The 14320-nt window shown below is 40.4% G+C and overlaps 1 protein-coding gene across 2 annotated transcripts in view; it reads left to right on the top strand.

The window, feature by feature from the left end:
* Positions 1-14320, top strand: part of SP4 (Sp4 transcription factor) — a 37878-nt gene that overhangs the window by 17555 nt on the left and 6003 nt on the right. The window lies entirely within an intron of this gene.

Below are 14320 nucleotides of genomic sequence, written 5' to 3'. Positions count from 1 at the left end.
TGGACCCCAGGCCAGTGGGCCTAGCCAGAGTAAAGTGGGACAAGGGCTGGGGCCCTCAGTCCAGATGAGGGCCTACCATCCAAAACCCCTTTTTACCTTTAGGGATAGCATCTCTTAATTTGTAGCATCAAAGTGTGGCTGGTGGTACAACAGGGTGGGGACTCTGAAGGGACAAAAGTAGGGCCTGAGTAGTGGCCAGGAGAACTTTGCCACCCAACTATGAGCCCATTACCATTATATATAGGAGATCCCCACCCCTTAAAAAAGTGAGTGTGTATGTATGCAATTATATGTATAAAGTTTAGCTCCCTACCTGCTGGTACTCCAAAGGAGAAATCTTTTTTTTTTCTTCATTTTGCCTTTGAAAACCAAGTTTTGTATTATATTCTGGCACATGTTGCATATGAGAAAATACAGTGTATTGTTAGGTACCCAGTTGCTCAGCAGCTGCAACAAGAATAAATCGTTCATTTTATAAAACTAGGGCAGTTAGTGTTCCTAGTCTTCCCTCCTACCCCTCACCTGTTCTGTTCACCATATAGGAAGGAAAGAGAAGTCATACAATATGTTTTTATGCAGAATCAGTTTCAAGATAAGTGTTTAAGAATTACTTGTGTGAGGGGAATTAATACAGTGAAGTAATGATGTGCAAGTGGAAGAAAAAGGAGTATTGTGCTATCAAGGCCTACCACAGTCTCTTCTCTCAGCCCAGTGGTGGGGAGCTGTCATCTGTTCTCCATGCTGTTGGGGACCCATATCAAGCAGGTGGTACCCATCAGAACTTTTTGTAAAGGTATGCAAATTTGAATTCTGCTGGCTGATTGGTTGAAGTTGTCAGGTGTGCATAGAATTTTGGCTGGTGGAAGAGGACTGTGATAGAAGCAGAATGTCTACAATCCACCTGACTTATCTCCAGCAACCATCCCTTGAAGAACTATTTGCATTAAGAGGAGAGAACACGTGTGGCTCAAGTTACTTTATGGTCACAAACAATGGGATAATAAGTTAGCACGTTCACTGAAAAACACTTTTTAAAACGGCTTACCATTTTCTTTTTTACACCTATCCTGCCTTCTGGCCAACACATTCACACTTGCACTTTTTTTTTTTTTCCCCCCCCTACAACAGAGTTGTTACTCAGCTTTTTGGGTATTTACATATTCTTGCTTCACCTGTAACAGGAGCCCATATAAAAGTGACCGAGTACATGGACTCATGCATACTCCAGTAATGTGTACCTGGGTAACTTTACTCCACAGTAGAGACAACATCCCACCTCATAAACTGGTATAGGTTGCATCAAAATGACCACTGATCCAGTTAAAATCTTCCTGAGAGCAAACTCATTCCCTTTTGTATTGTACTGCTAGGCAACTACTGTGGGCAGCCAGCATGGGACAACTAATTGTACAGTATGTATACAGCTCTTTACAGAAAAAATTGTCATAAATTACATTTAGTAACTGCTGCATGACCACCCCTTGATAATTGTAGAGGAACTCCTATATTTTGAGATGTATGTAATGATAAAAATACTTGCATCACACTTTTTGTTTTCATTTAATTTTTTCAATTTCTACATGGCCATTTCACATTACTGCATTTGAATTCTTACCAATAAAAGAATAATTTAAAAAGACAAACGGAAATTAACAGAATATTATCTATAGTTTTTTCTGACTTGTTGGATCAATGGACAGTAGCTTCCAGAACTTAATTCCTTAGAGCACTTTGCTGTATAATCAGTGGCACACATGTCTTTGCAAGCTCAAAGGTCTTATAGGCAAAATCATGGCAGATACCAAAAAGAAGAACCGAGGCATTTAACAAACCTGTAGCATGCTGTGCACTATAATGACTTGCTGTAAATCAGCAACTGACAATGAAGAACCACTGAGCCCCAAATACTGTTTTTTGAGCTTTTTGCTCCATCAAGTCATCTCACTTACTCTGGCTGTTTGTTATACTTGATTATTCTCTATTTTCAAAAATGAAATAAGGAAGTACATCCATTTCTACTTGGATGGGAAACTTCAGTTTTTGTCATTTGTCAATTAAATGACTGGAAAATGTCTTTTCTATCTAAAAATACTGCAACTATTTTTTTGGCCCCCAAAGACCTTACATAAAATTTTGAAAATTCAAAAAACATTAATTGACTTAGGTTCTTAGGCTTTTTATGCTCTGTTGCACATTTTTATTCCTTATCCTTGGGGAACAAAATGTCAGTATAAGAAATCCTTCCCTATGTTCTTCAGAAGGAGTTGTATGTATGTATGTATGTATGTATGAATAGTCTCTTCCACGGGTGCAGCATGGGGGCTGCAAGTGGCATAGGCAGCCTCTGTGTGACATACTTGGGAGGTGACAGGTGGCATAGTGGCAGACAAGGTGGGAAACAAAGTAGAAAACTCGGCAAGGAGCACAGGGCAGGAAGCAAGAATCGGAGCGAGCAGGCGAAGAGGATAGAAGTTGTACTTGGGGAGGGTTCAGGGCTAATTTCTACCATGCCTGCGAAAAAGGTTAAACCCCACTGGTCTATACCATCTACTTTCGTAGACATTTGCTGACGCAGTTCATTCAAAATTGCCTTCCTTCTACAGACACCTGAAAATTGGTTCCCTTGTTCATACATAGTGGCAAGATTAGTGTTCTGCCATGGTGTAGGTCAGATGCATGTGTGAGGGAGGAAGGATAAAAAGTTTTACAGTCTGCAGGGTAAATGACAGCAGCCATGACTGTCTTTGTTTATAGCATCGTCCTTGGGGCTCTCTGGGCAGTGCAGCAACACAGAATTCCCTGCGGCATTTGGCACTGTTACTTTCTACCCTGGTCCAACCTAATCCCTTTCCTAGGGAATAAATAGACACTTAAAGTCCATGCTGTGCAGTTCCTTCCTGTCTTAGGACTTTTTTCCTTTGACTTCTGATAGCTCCTTTATAGGGCCTGTATGTTCACCAAGGAAGACAGAACAGCTTCTGCATGGTACTTAATGCAAAAATATTATGGTTTCTGTAGGAGACCTAACTTAAATTACAGTGTATTAACAGTTTTTAGTTTGGATGTTATTTTTGTAGTAGACAGCTGTCTGACTTCTGAGTGGTTGGGGTGTGTGTGGGGGAGGGGCACATGCCCCCCCCCCCCCGCCACATGCTGTGTGGGGCTATGCATGTCATGGATGCTGTATCACCCCACATGCCTCTGCCCCATGGTGTGGCAGAGGCAACCCTGCTGCACTGTGCTAGTACCCCCATGTGGGATCCTAGGTCCCCTCCCCCAAGCTGCCTGGCCACAAGCTATCTTGGCCCTGCCACCCATTCCTGCCCCCAGGGACAGGAAATGCAAGCAGGAGGAGAGAGGTGGAGACTGGAGACACTGGCAGGTGGAGTAGCTGGAGTGGTGTGGGAAGTGGCACCCAGACTGAAGACTCTAGGGTAAACCCTTGGGGGCTGAATGTGGAAATAAACAGAGCTTTGGATATGCCCCAAAACATAGTGGTTTCTAAATTTTTTGGACCAGCAGACTGCTATTAATGTCTTGAAGTCATTTATCTGGTCTTTAAATTCAAATTTCTAGTTAAAAGTGGAGCAGGGCTAGCTATAGCCTATGAGAGAGTGCAGGGAAATTTCTAAAATGCCTGTTGCTGGCCACCACCTATCCAATAACAACATGAAATCTATCCAGCATAGTCAGTGCTTGATCCCAAATGCGGCTGTAAAAATATCCTGTTTTTTCTAGTCAATCCATTTCTGCACCTTACTCTTTGAAGTTTATTTCCTAAAATTTGTATTTCCCTACCCTGAATTTTTTCACCAAAGTAATTGTTCTCCTTTTTTTTTTTCCTGCTGCTTTGCTTATTGCCTTATTTTCACCACTATTGGAAGAGCAACAGGCTTGCCTACTTCTTCAGGTGAACCACACAATGTTATAAGAATGACCAAACAGCTGGAACATGCCCCTTCTACTTAGGCTAAAAGGAAAACTTTGGTTTGCGTTTTTAAGTGGATAGTCCTGTCCAATATCCTTGACCATGTGTTGCCATTCAGACCAGGTAAACTTTTATTTATTGTGTTATACCATTTCTTAAAACATTAAGAGGGAAGTTAGGACTAAGGGGATTTTACGGAAGTTGGTGTTGTACAAGTTAACTAACTTGGAGGGCTTAAAAACTGTTCTCCCTTTTGAATTTTTTTAAGAGCAGATTTCATATCCAGTTCTTGAAAGATGCAAACTGTTGTATTTTGTGCATGATTTAAAGTTTGGCAGTGTTTTGTGTGTCTTCATTTTTTCAATAAAATTGCATCTGTTATGGAAATAAGTAAATATATTGGGACAACTCTCTTGACAGTTCATAGATTCTAGTCTGTGGTCATGACCTAAACAGATAAGTGGATCTGTACAAATAGAAAAGATGAGTGGATCACCCATACCATCTAATCTTAAAAGTTGAATATCTGTTTTTTCCAGTCCTTTGTAAAATAAATAAATAAAATGCATTTATAGGCTGGGATTTTTTGGGCTATTATCTCTTTGTGGCAGCATGGTTATGGTAAAATTAGACCAGTTTTTGAATGCAGGGTATTCTTAATCAGGTTCATCAATGTATAGGCTGAACATTTCTATTAATTCAATGAATTTAGACCACTGTTAATAGATCTTCTTAACAACTGTGCTAGGTTATGATGCAGTTGTTTTTGTACAAGAAAAAAGTTTAACAAAATTGGGGAGTTAGACTGGGGGGGGGTGTGAGACATAGAAAAAAATAGTTGTTGTCCTATGTTCTTAGACCTTAATCCTGCAGGTTGTTCATATGTAGGTAGATCTCCTTGGCTGTGTAGGTCTTTACTTGAAGTCAGGGGGATTAGTTCAGCTTGTAAAATCAAAACTCTAGTTTCTTGAAGCATGGTCCTTCCAAGGTTTATGCAAATTAATGGTTTTCTCTAAGAGAGTAATCTAGTTCCAGTTAATAGAATATTTGTATAATCCTAGTTGTGTACATTTAAATACTTTGAAATAATGGATTCTTTTATTCTTTGACTCTTTTTTTTCCATTTTGATCACTTTGCTGATGTGTGTTGCCTCTGTGAAGGACATTTATGATGATTTGGCAACTATATTTAAGAAAGGACTCTGTTTAACCAAGTAGACTTGATTTGGGATGAAAGCATCTTTTCTTTATAACCATTGGATTTGAATCATCAGCTTTCCCAGTTTATTTCAAATGAAGTCTCTGTTAAGGTGGTAGAGGCTTAATGTCCAAAGTTACACAATGCACACAGATAACAGAATAATTGATTTGAGACTGGCCTTTGGTTTCATAGTGCAATACATAACTCAGTTCTTCCCCAGATCTTTTTTATTGAAATATTCAGCCCGATTCATTTGCTAACTATTGAACTCTTCAGTTTAAGATGAAAATGAGCAGACCTTTTGTTCAGCATTCATAGCTAATTTTTTGGGAACCTTTTTGCCTTCTTGCTAACAAAGTGATCATGATTTTTTGTTAGTAGAACACAAGGAAATAGGAGTTTTGCATCTCCTTATGTGTAAACTAGAAACCCCCCCACTAAATTTAACACTACAAAAATCATTTAATAGATGGCTTCCTCTGAGAACCCTTAAATGTAGCTCTCCCCTCAAATTAGCTAATTTATCTGTACAGCTGCCATCAAGATAAACACTCTAAAAAGTGTCGTTTTTAGTAAATCTTTCCCCATAGGGAAAGATTCTTCTTCTTTTCTTCTTACGTTACCACATAGTCCTCAGCTGGTTGATCAGCAGATCTTCCACTGAGAGTAGAAACAACTATGCACACTTCTTTTAGTCAAGTTCTTTCCCTCAGCTGGCTTGGCTAGACTGTTCCAAAAAGACCACCCATCAGCCCTGCCCTGAACCTTTCACACTGGGCATCTGCGAGCTAAATGGACTGGCCCTTTTTAGGGAACAATCTACAGTTTGACTAACTGTCTTTATGCGAAAATTATTACATTATCCCAACTTTATCCTGTATTCATAAAGAGCTTTTTTCTGTTTGTAGGTTCACTTTTTTTACTTTCCCTGCTATAAATATTTAATTAGATGCTCTTTCCTGTTAAATAGTTCTACTTTTTGACTTTTGACACTTTCCTTAGCTTAGCAGTTGTCAGTTTCTCTTGTAGTCCCAAAGCTACCTCCACTTCTGCCTTGTTACTTTGAATGCTTCTATGTTCTCCAGAATATTGTTTTTACATAAAAAGGGGGAGGAAAACAAACAGCAACCCTCTGCAGTAGTACTTCTTAGTAGCACTTGCATAATCTAGAAGATACATAAATTACATGATGGAGAACAAAATATGAAATAAACTCTTTAAAATGCTTCTATCAAAGACTTTCAGTAGCTTCAGGAAAAGAAGAGAGCCTTGCTTTCATCTTATGCCCCCCTCCTCTGCCAAGGAAAAGGATTAATAAACCTTAATAATCAGAATTAAAATATCTAGAAATATTATGTGCTCTCTTTGCCCTCAAATGACAATATATGTATTTAGAAAAAAAAATAATGGTGCTGACTCATGAATAAGTTACTAAAAGGTAAACAGGGTTAAATAGTCACAGTTCATCAGCTACTTGTAGTCCCTATGTGCATAGTCTTATGCTGTATTAAATAAAAGGTAATGCTGCTTGGTAGCTCTTTCATTGGGAAGTAAGCTTTTTTGAGTTAGCTTTTAGAGAGACTTCACAAGTTTCTGCCAGAGATCAGAATAGTAACCAAGTCTCATCCACTTAACCACAAAACATGCCAAAATGCTGAACTTGGAAGTATTATTTGCAAACAGTGGCTGCCAGGAAAACACTTTCCTCCAAGAGAGAGAAAATCCAGAAACGATACTGAATATTCTAGTGTTTTCTAACAATATATAGATATACTTTGCCAGAAACTTGCATGTTGTTGCCACTTCTCATCATTCCTACAGTATAAATACCTACAGTATTTTCTTACATATCACACCCCCCCATATATGGTGCACATTTTGTATTGGAAAGATAAAAATGAAGGAAGGGATAATTTCTAGTCATGGCTAAATGCTGAGAGCAGTGGATCCTAACTGCAGCAGCTGTGTCTATGAGAAAGTTAACACTACAACTCTGACCATGAAGGGTGAACTCTGCTAGCCTCAAGAAAGGAGGAGGTGGGGAGAGAAGCACAGATGCCATCTTGGAGAAATGTCGTCTTGCTTTCATGCTTTTGTTCCAGTAAATAAAAATCACCCTCCCCTACTTAAGATGCACACCTCAATTTCGGAGGGGGTGATTTTTTTGGGAAAAGGTGCATGTGATATGCAGATAAATACAATCATTGATACGAATTTTCACTATGGATGGTAACATCTGGATCTTAAAATTATATTGTCTGTGTGATGGTTGGATGGAGGGGTCATTGCAGTTTTACCTATTTAGAATTTTTGTTTTAAGTTTTTATTAAAAATACTTTTTTTTTTTTTTTATATCTTACTAAAGTAAGATGACCAAGGTTAAAGTCAAGCATTCAAAAATTAGGAAAATGTCATAATACCATCAGAAGTGTCAGTATATAATTTATGATTGTTTACATTCAGTCATGTGGAAAGATGGAATTGAGGATAAAAGGATAACCTTTAATTCTAGCATTTCTTATCTTTTGTGTGCTTGAGTTTCCAGGCATAACTTTTTTTTTAACATTCCACTTTTGTATAAAATATACATTTTGTTTTGAATAAATACCAATAGAATATATGAAATACAAACTTCATCTTTATATCAAGATTATTGTAACTCAGTAGCTTGAGAAAATCATAGTTATTAAAGTACAGGCTGTAACAGGCCTAGGTTTCCTCCTGCTTCCCTGTATGCCTTCTAGTGATGGGGTAAAGGTCAGGTCCTTTAGGTGATCCAATCACCTCCTTCACACTCACTCACCTACCCCACCTTTGCTCTGAATTGGTTTTTGGGAGGCTACCTTCCGAGAACAAGGGTGTGGCCTCCAGCACCCTGCTCAGCTCTGTACAGTTCACTGGTTTACTCACTGGCCCCAAAATAACAGTCCACAATTTAGGCTTTTCTAGTCCCCCTGCACAGTCTACTGGGCCTCTGGCAGACCATGAATTCAGTAATGTAATCAGCCTCTCCATCAGGTGTTCAATGCCATCTCCCTTTTAACCACTCCCGTTCCTCATGGGTATGACAAACTCAATAAGAAATGTAAATCCTTAACTTACCTCCATGTGAGATTCTCACAGCAGGACTCCTTCTGGGCACCTCTCCTTGCAAAGCTCCTTCTCCCTTTAGGTCCTGGACCAGTTTGCCCTGCCTTCATGAACCTTAGACCTACCGTTTTTGATGCCCATGTGAAATCGTGTCTAAAAAGATCCATGCCTTAAAGGGCCAATGCCTCTCTTCTGCAGTAATGGATAGTGGCCACTATTACAGATCCTAATGTAGGTGTGCATATGTTTTCTGCTTGTCATTTTCCTGTCTAGGAGAATCCTATATCCAGAGCAGATACGCAATACACCTCATTTTTCACAAGGACCCTCAAAGCAGATTTTTAGGAGTAAGGCTTTGCTGCCTGGAATGGTCTAAAGATGGCAGCAGATTCACAGTGCAAAAACCCTGTACCAGTTGAGCCTTTGCTGTTCACTGTTCCATAAAGGAGGCTGGGAACACCAAATGTATACATGCAGAAGTCAGCATCAAGAAAAAAAAATAGTAACCAAGACTGGCATTAACACCAGCACTGGTAAAGGAGTTGAAACAATCAGGCCCTTTAGTATTAAAGCTGACACCTTCAACACCTCCAAGCAAGGTGCCAAAGAGGTCATCATTGAGGAGCATGGTATCTTCAAATACAGCATCAGAGGACAAGTCTTCTGTGTCTCGCATGGCCTTAAAGACTGATGGGAAGGTCCAGGATGTAAAGTAGCAGATTTCATCAGTACAGAGCTCAGTATTAAAGGCACCTCCACTAATACTGATCCCAGGAATTGGGGGAACAGACATAAACAGTATTAGCTCTACACACAGCACTGAGACATCTGTGAGCACCAACAATACCCAATCCATTGATGGCACATTAGAAAGATATTTCTGTCTTTCTCTGTATGTCAGTTTTGCTAATGTAACTGGCTTTCACTTTGTAAGCCTTGAGGAGACAGTTACCTCTATTTGGGAAGAAGAGAGATCTTTCTCTGATACCTTTTCTTATGAGATTCCATATTCCATGGAACCTAGAAGATTGAGATCATGGTGTAAAGCTACAAACGCTGGTAGTCAACAATTTCAAGATAACCCTTGAGATTTGAGAGATTGGTCATCTCCAGAAAAATCGCAGTTGTTTGTTTTTCTGGTTATGGCCCTGGCATATTCATTTCCCTAGAAATGAGGGATTGTTAAACCTAGAGAGTGAAAGCATAAGCCACTGTGTAAGATTAATGCCAATGCAGCAAGAAGTGGGAACTTGGACAAAACTAGGGAGGAATATAAGAGTGTTGCTTAGGCATGCAGGGATAAAATCAGGAAGGCCAAAGTGCAATTGGAATTTCAGTTAGCAAGGGACATGAAGGGTTTCTAAAAGTATGTCAGTAACAAGAAGATCAGGGGAAGTGTGGGTCCCTTACTGAATGGGGGAGGAAGCCTAGAAACAGATGATGAGAAAAAGGCTGAAGTACTCGGTGCCTTTTTTACCTTGGTCTTTACAGGCAAGGTCAGCTCCTAGACTACTGCACTGGGCAGCAAAGTTTGGGGACTAGATTAGGGACTATTTATAAAAGCTAGAAATGTACAGGTCTATGGGACCAAATGCAATATACCCAAGGGTATATTGGCCAATCACATCTGGCCAATGTGATTGCAGAGTTGCTGACTGTTGTCTTTGAAAACTCATGGTGAGGTCCTACATGATTGGAAAGGAGCAAATATAGTTCTGCCTTTTAAGAAAGGGAAGAAGGAGGGTCTAGGGAACTACAGACTGGTCAGCCTTATCTCAGTCCCTGAAAAAATCATGGAGCAGGTCCTCAAGGAATCCATTTCTCAGCACTTCGAGGAGGTAGTGGTGATTAGGAACAATTAACATGGACTCACCAAGAGCAAGTCATACCTGACCAACCTGATTGCCTTTTATTACTAAATGACTGGCTTGCTGGATGCTGGGAGAGCAGTGGATGTGGTGTACCTTGACTTGAGCAAGTCTTTTGATACACTCTCCCACAACATTCTAGCCAGGAAGACTGAGGAAGCATGGACTGTAAGGTGGATAGAAAACTGGCTGGATCATCAGGCTCAAAGGGTAGTACTCAATGGCTCAATATCTAGTTGGCAGCCGGTATCAAGTGGAGTGCCCCAAGAGTCAGTCCTGGGGCCGGTTTTGTTCAATGCCTTCATCAATGATCTGGAAGATGGGATGGAATACGCCCTCAGAAAGTTTAAAGCTGACACTAAGCTGGGGGAGTAGTAGATGTGCTGGAGAGTAGGGCTAGGATTCGGAGAGCTAGACAAATTGGAGCATTGGACCAAAATAAATCTCATGAAGCTCAGTAAGAACAAGTGCTAAGTCTTGCAGTTAAGATGAAATGGTCCCATTCATGGGTACAGGCTGGGGACAGACTGGCTAAGCAACAGCTCTGCAGAAAAGGACTTGGGGTGGGGGGAAGGTGTAAGCAGACAATAAGCTCAATATGGGCCAGCAGTTTGCCCTTGTTGCCAAGAAGGCTAATGGCATACTGGGCTGCACTGGTAGGAGTGTTGCCAGCAGGTCAAGGGAAATAATTATTTCTCTCTGTTTGGCACTGGTGAGCCACATCTGACATACAGTACCCAGTTATGGGCCCCTCACTAGAAAAAGGATGTAGACAAATTGAGAGTCCAGCAGAGGGCAACGAAAATGGTTAGGAGGCTGGGGCACATGACTTCTAAGGAGAGACCTGAGGGAACTGGGTTTATTTAGTTTGGAGAAGAGAAGGCAGTCTTCATCTACTTGATGGGTGGTTAAGAAGAGGATGAAGCTAGACCAAGGGTGGGCAAAGTAAGGCTCATGGGCTGTATCTGGTCTGTCAATTGATGCTATCCTGCCTGCTGTCAACCTCCTGAGAAGGCAGGGCTGCGTCCCATACCACTCCCCTCTGCCACAGCGAGGACCAGGCTGGGCTATGTAGCATGCAGACTTCCCTTGAATGAACCATCAGACCCTCAGATGTAAGAGGATGTCCCAGGAGAAAGTCTTAGTACTTTATATCCAGCAACTTTAGAAGTGGAACAGTAGATATGTACATCTGTAAGATTCCATGGAAAAAAACTTCCTCCTGAGAGGAATGTAACATCTGTTCATATGTTGAGAAGGATTAGGGTAGAACCTCTATTCTCTAAGTCAATATAGTCTGCTTGCTGGAGGACAGGTTCACGTCATTTTAGTCACTTGGACGAAGTACAGACAGTCAAAAAGCCCAAGACTGAATCAATTCAGTCTTTGCAGGTTAGTCTAAACTGCACAGATTAAATTGAAACAGAAGTGAACAGACATTTACCTTTGATTCAGGAAATGCAGCCACATGCCTGCAGTGGCTCAAGCTAAAAGCCTGACTTGAACCAGTTTATGTGTAACTTCTGTCCTTAGCCTTGTACGAAGGGAAAAGACTTACTATGGTAATATACTGTGCCTGGGATTGCTAGAACATGTGCTCGCTTGTGTATGTACATGTGATGCAGCTTGCCTAGTTTTATTGGAAGCCATTATAACAACTATGTCTGAAGATGGTTTATATCCTATTCTAGCCTCGTGAATAGATTTATCGCTATCCTGTGTTAAGTCTTGCAAGAATGTATGTGGTAGCTAGACATTTAAAGATGAGCAGAGACCAGATAGAGTGCCCATCTGAATTGCCTTCCAAATGCATGACACGTGACCTTGAGGTGATCTGGAATTACAGATCTGTATAGCATTCCTGTCTGTTCTAAGGAACTTGGTAGTAGAAATCTTAATGGACACTATATTGGTGACTGCACTCTTACTAGGTAAGGAGGTATCTGATCGTTTTCTCTGGGAGCCACGGAGGTGTTTTGCTTTTTTTTTGGGGGGGGGGGTTGTTTGTTTGTTTGTTTGGCTGGGGGGTTTTGGGGGGAGGGATACCCATGGGCAGTCATCCTACAGACTTTCAGAGGTTAACGATTGATAGATCTGTGTCATCCACAGCTGAAATGTAACTAACAATGAGTGGTCACTGTAAAAATATATTCTACTTCTGATATTCCAACAGTGAAATATTCATGAAACCATTTTCTTTCAAGCATCTTGATCTCTTGCATGCTTTCCCACTTACATTTCTGAGTATATATGACATAAGAATCTAGCTGAGGTGGGACAAGGGTATCATCATCATGTTGGTCCCTTATTGATTTAGATAAGGTCTAGCAGTAAAAACTGTCTAAATTTCAGATGGTTTTTTAGTTCTGGACCTCAGCAGATGTCTAGACATCCTCATATTCCTTTCCAGACAAAGTACTCTATTTTCTCACATACATCACAGACACCTTTTTTCCCTAAAATCAGCTGCTGGAAATTGGGGGGTGTGTTATAAGTATGGTGTGCTGCTTAAGCTTCTCTGGGCAAAATTAAGTCTGCACATGATCCACAGAGAGCAGACCAGTGAGCAGCCTTGACTCCATAGCTATTTACTACAAGAACAGATCTTTTTTTCATTTTGTTCTGCATTTTATTGATAAGGCGCATATCTTATTCCAGGGCAAGTTGTATGTGAGAAAATATGGGTTTCTCAGAACAAGGAATATATCCAAATCCACAGACACATGATGTCCTGGATGAGCAGTACTTGAAGAAATTCTTGTAACAGATACAAGATTTTTTTTTTACTACAGCACAGGAAAATGTCTACTGAAAAGACCTACTTTATCTACTCTTCTGCACTTGTATTAGAAAGGTCAATCCAAAACTATACAAATCCAGTGAAGCCTGTGATTCCAAAAATACAGGCAGGCAGGAATGGCATTTAGAGTTCACCTGGCAGCTGTATCTAGATATCAAACAATTTAAATTGCATTCAGTTTTCTTACAACGGTACTTCCTCATGTCTCTCTCCTCATTGGAGACCTGACTTCAATCTGAGATCTTAATGTCATTTTCCTGTGGCTCGTGGAACTACCCTGTGAATCCTAAATGAAATGTGCTTTACTCCAGTTTCAAGATCAGTCTTCATAGTTGGCATCCTGTCAGCACAAAGAGTGATCAAGATCCAAGAGCTAAACTGCCCTGCCATATACATCATTTCACAGAAAAAGTAGTGATGAAGTAGGTAGTTTTATCAATCCATCAGATTATGAATGACACTATTCTGCAAAAAAAGAATGACATAACTTGGACATCTCAAGTTGTGCTGTATTACCATGCTGGGATTGAGTCCTTCAGTCTGTCTTCTAGTTTCTTTCTTGAACATCAAGAGGCTAAGCATTCTCATCACAAAGGCTTGTAAAGTGGATTCCTCATGTTTTCACTGTTTGTCACCTGGTTAGTTGAGCATATTCTGTCTGCCAGTTGAAATCATCAGAAGCTGCTAATAACTGGTATTTGTAAGGTAACAAATACAGTAACTCACTGGCCTGGCTTTGATACCGGATTTGGAGTGAGAGTACTACAATTTTGGTTTGATTAAGATTTAAGAGTATCTCTGAGGCCAGCTGTAGCCTCTCATCTGTAGTGGGATCTGCACGTACTAGATGCAGATCTTTGTGGTGATATAATCTGATATAGTCAAGTGGGTCCCATTATCCACTTCCCATCCTCGCTTTTCAGAGTCTCTAGCATAATGGACTTTGAGAGATGCATCTTTGGTAGGTTGGGTTTCTTATGCTTTCCTGCTTGAGCATGAGGAGGCACAGGGCACATGAACAGCTCAGATATAAAAATATTTGGTCTTGTGCATGTGCTATATATGCACCTGCAGTAGGATCCACACTGGCTACAGCCTTTTGAAGAACCATGATTCCTGTAAGGTCAGTAACCAGTCTATATTTATCTTCTAAAATAGCTTTTAAAAACAATGGCTGTTAGTTTAAAAATGGAAAATACTTTCTGAATTTATTCTAGGAAAATGCATTGAAAGTTTGCAAACATATGCCTGTATAATATTTTGTTTCTTACCTTCTAGATGTGTATCTCTTCTCTCTAGAGCAGGGATGTCAAATTTATTTTAGACCAGATCCGAACCAAGGGGCTTCTCTCAGGCCAGATCTTTTATGCCAGCAGCAAGTGCTGTGGAGCTACATTCACCGTGGTTGCAGTGCAAAGCCATGTTTGGGTGGC

Source organism: Crocodylus siamensis, chromosome 5, assembly GCF_052110815.1.
Source record: "Crocodylus siamensis isolate JL-2025a chromosome 5, ASM5211081v1, whole genome shotgun sequence".
Taxonomy (NCBI): Eukaryota; Metazoa; Chordata; order Crocodylia; family Crocodylidae; genus Crocodylus; species Crocodylus siamensis.
Note: the sequence above shows the minus strand (reverse complement) of the source record. Positions and strands in the feature narration are given on the sequence as shown.